This window comes from Triticum dicoccoides, chromosome 2A, assembly GCF_002162155.2.
Source record: "Triticum dicoccoides isolate Atlit2015 ecotype Zavitan chromosome 2A, WEW_v2.0, whole genome shotgun sequence".
NCBI classification, from domain to species: Eukaryota; Viridiplantae; Streptophyta; class Magnoliopsida; order Poales; family Poaceae; genus Triticum; species Triticum dicoccoides.
In genome coordinates this window covers 533,707,493-533,714,221 of record NC_041382.1, presented here as the reverse complement: position 1 = coordinate 533,714,221, position 6,729 = coordinate 533,707,493, and positions in this window count along the sequence as shown.

Genomic DNA, 6,729 nt, shown 5'->3' with positions numbered 1-6,729 from the left:
TGACCCAAAAATAAAAGTTCTCAGAATGCCCTGAAAATTTAATGTGATTTTTTCTGAATATTTAAGAATTTTTTGTGCAAATATCATCAGCGGGAGGTGCACCAGGTGGGCACAACCCACCTGGGCGTGCCAGGACCACAGGCGCGTCCTGGTAGGTTGTGGTCCCCGATAACCCACAAGTATAGGGGATCAATTGTAGCCTCTTTCGATAAGTAAGAGTGTCGAACCCAACGAGGAGCTAAAGGTAGAACAAATATTCCCTCAAGTTCTATCGACCACCGATACAACTCTACGCACACTTGACGTTCGCTTTACCTAGAACAAGTATGAAACTAGAAGTACTTTGTAGGTATTTTTGGGTAAGCTTGCAAGAAAGTAAAGAACACGAAAATAAAAGCTAGGGGCTGTTTAGATAAAGACACAACTAAATTAGTTTTAGTAGAGAGCTTTTGTCAACAAGAAAGTTATTTGTCCCTAGGAAATCGATAACTAGACCGGTAATCATTATTGCAATTTTATTTGAGGGAGAGGCATAAGCTAACATACTTTCTCTACTTGGATCATATGCACTTATGATTGGAACTCTAGCAAGCATCCGCAACTACTAAAGATTCATTAAGGTAAACCCCAACCATAGCATTAAAGTATCAAGTCCCCTTTATCCCATACGCAAACAACCTACTTACTCGGGTCTGTGCTTCTGTCACTCACGCCACCCACCATAAGAAAATCATAAGCATATTGCAAACCCTACGGAGGGAATCCCTCATGCTTGCGTGACACGGAGAGCACCATAGGACAGCACCAATAATAAAACATACAACTCAAACCAATCACGATCATCAAATAGCCATTAGGACAAAACAGATCTACTCAAACATCATAGGATAGCCATACATCATTGGGAAATAATATATAGCGTTGAGCACCATGTTTAAGTAGAGATTACAGCGGGTAAAAGAGAGGTTACACCGCTGCATAGAGGGGGGAAGAGTTGGTGATGATGGCGATGAAGTTGTTGGTGAAGATTGTGGTGATGATGATGGCCCCGGTGGCACTCCGGTGCCACCGGAAGCGAGGGGGAGAGAGCCCCCCTCCTTCTTCTTCTTCCTTGACCTCCTCCCTAGATGGGAGAAGTGTTTCCCCTTTGGTCCATGGCCTCCATGGCACGGGAGGGGCGATAGCCCCTCCGAGATTGGATCTGTCTCTCTGTCTCTCTCTGTTTCTGCGTTCTCCTCTGGCTCTGTTTCACCGTTTCGTATATATATAGAGATCTGTAACTCCGATTGGCCTGAAACCATCGCCGTGATTTTTTTTTCCGAATATTAGCTTTCTTGCGGCAAAATAAGAGCGTCAACCGCCTTACGGTGGGCTCACGAGGGTAGGGGGCGCGCCCTAAGGGGGGGGGCGCCCCCTGCCTCGTGACCACCTCGAGCACTGGTTCGTGTTGATTTTCCTTCCGAATTTTCCATATTTTCCAAAAATAAGCTCCGTTTGTTTTTATCCCGTTTGGACTCCATTTGATATGGATATTCTGCGAAACCAAAAACATGCAACAGACAGGAACTGGCACTGGGCACTGGATCAATATGTTAGTCCCAAAAATAATATAAAAAGTTGCCAAAAAGTATATGTAAGTTGAATAATATTGGCATGGAACAATCAAAAATTATAGATATGACGGAGACGTATCAGCATCCCTAAGCTTAATTCCTGCTCGTCTTCGAGTAGGTAAATGATAAAAAAGATAATTTTTGATGTGGAATGCTACCTAGCATAATCTTGATCATATGTCTAATCATGGCATGAATATTAAGATACGAGTGATTCAAAGCAATAGTCTATCATTTGACATAAAAACAATAATACTTCAAGCCTACTAATAAAGCAATCATGTCTTTTCAAAATAACATGGTCAAAGAAAGTTATCCCTACAAAATCATATAGTCTGGCTATGCTCCATCTTCATCACACAAAATACTCACATCATGCACAACCCCGATGACAAGCCAAGCAATTCTTTCATACTTTTGATGTTCTCAAACCTTTTCAACTTTCACGCAATACATGAGTGTTAGCCATGGACATAGCACTATAGGTGGAATAGAATGATGGTTGTGGAGAAGACAAAAAGGAGAAGATAGTCTCACATCAACTAGGCGTATCAACGGGCTATGGAGATGCCCATCAATAGATATCAATGTGAGTGAGTAGGGATTGCCATGCAACGGATGCACTAGAGCTATAAGTATATGAAAGCTCAAACTGAAACTAAGTGGGTGTGCATCCAACTTGCTTGCTCATGAAGACCTAGGGCATTTGAGGAAGCCCATCGTTGGAATATACAAGCCAAGTTCTATAATGAAAATTCCCATTAGTATATGAAAGTGATAACTCAAGAGACTCTCTATATGAAGAACATGGTGCTACTTTGAAGCACAAGTGTGGTAAAAGGATAGTAACATTGCCCCTTCTTTCTTTTTCTCTCATTTTTTTCCTTTTTTATTTTTTTTTATTTTTTGGTGGGCTTCTTTAGCCTCTTTTTTTATTTGGGCTTCTTTGGCCTCTTTTATTTTTTTTGTAAAGTCTGGAGTCTCATCCTGACTTATGGGGGAATCATAGTATCCATCATCCTTTCCTCACTGGGGCAATGCGCTAATAATGATGATCATCACACTTTTATTTACTTACAACTCCATATTACAACTCGATACTAGAACAAAGATATGACTCTATATGAATTCCTCCGGTGGTGTACCGGGATGTGCAATGATCTAGCATAGCAATGACATCAAAAAACGGACAAGCCATGAAAACATCATGCTAGCTATCTTACGATCATGCAAAGCAATGTGACAATGAATGCTCAAGTCATGCATATGATGATGATGGAAGTTGCATGGCAATATATCTCGGAATGACTATGGAAATGCCATGATAGGTAGGTATGGTGGCTGTTTTGAGGAAGGTATATGGTGGGTTTATGGTACCGGCGAAAGTTGCGCGGTACTAGAGAGGCTAGCAATGATGGAAGGGTGAGAGTGCGTATAATCCATGGACTCAACATTAGTCATAAAGAACTCACATACTTATTGCAAAAATCTATTAGTCATCGAAACAAAGTACTACACGCATGCTCCTAGGGGGATAGATTGGTAGGAAAAGACCATCGCTCGTCCCCGACCGCCACTCATAAGGAAGACAATCAATAAATAAATCATGCTCCGACTTTGTTACATAACAGTTCACCATACGTGCATGCTATGGGAATCACAAACCTCAGCACAAGTATTTATACAATCCACAACTACCCACTAGCATGACTCTAATATCACCATCTTTATATCGCAAAACTATTGCAAGGAATCAAACATATCATATTCAGTGATCTACAAGTTTTATGTAGGATTTTATGACTAACCATGTGAATGACCAGTTCCTGCCATCTCTCTAAATAAATATAAGTGAAGCAAGAGAGTTTAATTCTTTCTACAAAAGATATGCCCACGCTCTAACAAATATAAGTGAAGCAAAAGAGCATTCTACAAATGGCGGTTGTCTAAGTGAAGAGAAATAGGCAATCCAAACTTCAAATGATATAAGTGAAGCACATGAAGCATTCTATAAAGCCATACTCAAAAGATATAAGTGAAGTGCAAAGAGCATTCTATAAATCAACCAAGGACTATCTCATACCAGCATGGTGCATTAAAAGAAAAAGGAAACTAAAGCAAAGACGCTCCAAGATTGCACATATCGCGTGAACGAAAACGAATCTGAAAACATACCGATATTTGTTGAAGAAAGAGGGGATGCCTTCCCAGCATCCCCAAGCTTAGACGCTTGAGTCTCCTTGAATACTTACTTGGGGTGCCTCGGGCATCCCCAAGCTTGAGCTCTTGCCTCTCTTCCTTCTTCTCACATCGAAACCTTCTCAATATCGAACACTTCATCCGCACAAAACTTCAACAGAAAACTCGGTAAGATCCATTAGTATAATAAAGCAAATCACTACTCTAAGTACTGTTGCAAACCAATTCATATTTTGTTTTTGCATTGTGTCTACTGTAATATAACTTTTTCATGGCTTAATCCACTGATATGAATTGATAGTTTCATCAAAACAAGCAAACTATGCATCAAAAACAGAATCTGTCTAAAGCAAAACAGTCTGTAGCAATCTGAACATTCACCATACTTCTGATAGTTGAATCATTCTGCCAAAATTAGGAAAAATAAACAATTTGTACAGAAAGACATTGCAAAAAGAATCAGAACCATTTGATGTTCCAGTAAAAAAATTAAAAATCATGCACTACAACCAAAGTTTCTGTCCTGCACCGCACAAACCAACAAGCATTGTAACCATCCTAAAGGCAAACCTTGGCACATTATTTTTATAATACAATGGAATTGTACAAGGGGATAATTATTTTTGTTGAAAAGTTTCTGTAATTAAGATTCACAAAGTTTCCGTGAGCATGAACAAAGTTCAAGGCTAGCTCCCACTTCAACAATGCTCGTCTTTCTCATTTTCGCTTTTCTTTTTGAAAAAGTTTTGGGTTCCCCTCTTTATTTTTGTTATTTTTAAACTATATGAAAGAACTCAACAGAAATAAATGACTCTCTAAAAATTCCGGGTTGTCTCACTGGCAGCGCTTTCTTTAAAGCCATTAAGCTAGGCATATAGTGCTCAAGTAGTGAATCCACCCGGATCCCAAGGTATATCAAAGCCAATTTTAATTAGCAATGATTTATAATTTAGTAGTGAGCACAAAGCAACATATATCATGTAATTACGAAGTCTAACTCTCTTCCTATGCATCGGCATGTCATAAAAGAACAATTCATGCACACCTAGTAAAGGCCAATGCATAGTATAAACAGTTTCTTGCAATTTTATCATGTTGGAAACATAGAGAGGTGGAGATATAGTTCCTCTCTCATAATAATTACAAGTAGGAGCAGCAAGCACATGCATATTATATCTATCAAAATCATCATGTGCAACGGTAGAAGGCAACCCATCAATGTAATCCTTAATAAGTGCAAACTTCTCCGATATAGTGTAATCGGGAGAATTCAAAAAGATAATAGGACTATCATGCGTGGGTGCAATAGCAACAATTTCATGTTTAACATAAGGAACTATAGCAAGTTCATCTCCATAAGCATCATTCATATTGGCATCTTGGCCACAATCATAGCAAGCATCATCAAAAAGGGATATTTCAAGAGAATCAATGGGATCATAACAGTCATCATAGCAATCATCCTTCGGTAAGCATGAAGGGGAATTAAACAATGTATGAGTTGAAGAGTTACTCTCATTAGAAGGTGGGCACGGGTGATAAATCCGCTCTTCCTCCTTTTGTTCTTCGCTCTCCTCCTCATCTTTTTCATCCAATGAGCTCACAGTTTCATCAATTTCTTCTTCCATAGACTCCTGCAAAATATTATTCTCTTTTTGGACAGCGGAGTATTCCTCAATATATAGTTTAACATAGGCATTAGAAGCATAATTCTCATAACAATATTCATGTATGGCAAAATTTTCAGATTTGTAAAGAGTAGCATCATACTTTTCAATCAATGAAGCAATTTCATAAGCACCCTTAAAAGCAACAAATTCTTCAATTTGTTGAACATCATAGTAATTATAAACACCCTTAGCATACGAAGATAAGATTCCATTATCAATAAACTCACATTGGTAGGGAAGGTGTTTCTTAGGGTTTTCAGAACAACAAGTAAAATTATATTCCCAACATAAATTCCAAGCATAGCATTGCAAACGATGAATTTGACCCAATAGAATTTTCCCTTTTTCAGATATTCAGTGTCACACATAACAAGCATGCTCATCTAAAGATTTTCCCTCAACTAAGCTAGTTGGGGTTTCAGCACGAGCACATATGGATCGAAGATGATCCAAGTAATAAGCTTCAGCAGTGTGATAGATTTTGAGTGGTTCTTCAACCATTGGTTCAGTAGGTACAACTAATTTTTTTGGTATTTTGCGTTTCCTACCCATAACTAAAGATAGAAAACAACTAAGAACAACAAATAAAAATTACTTAGTGATAAAGCAAACAAGCACACACGAGAATATTCACCCCACGCTATTGCTCCCCGGCAACGGCGCCAGAAAAAGGTCTTGACAACCCACAAGTATAGGGGATCAATTGTAGCCTCTTTCGATAAGTAAGAGTGTCGAACCCAACGAGGAGCTAAAGGTAGAACAAATATTCCCTCAAGTTCTATCGACCACCGATACAACTCTACGCACGCTTGACATTCGCTTTACCTAGAACAAGTATGAAACTAGAAGTACTTTGTAGGTGTTTTTGGGTAAGCTTGCAAGAAAGTAAAGAACACGAAAATAAAAGCTAGGGGCTATTTAGATAAAGACACAACTAAATTAGTTTTAGTAGAGAGCTTTTGTCAACAAGAAAGTTATTTGTCCCTAGGCAATCGAGAACTAGACCGGTAATCATTATTGCAATTTTATTTGAGGGAGAGGCATAAGCTAACATACTTTCTCTACTTGGATCATATGCACTTATGATTGGAACTCTAGCAAGCATCCGCAACTACTAAAGATTCATTAAGGTAAAATCCAACCATAGCATTAAAGTATCAAGTCCCCTTTATCCCATACACAAATAACCTACTTACTCGGGTTTGTGCTTCTGTCACTCATGCCACCCACCATAAGCAAATCATAAG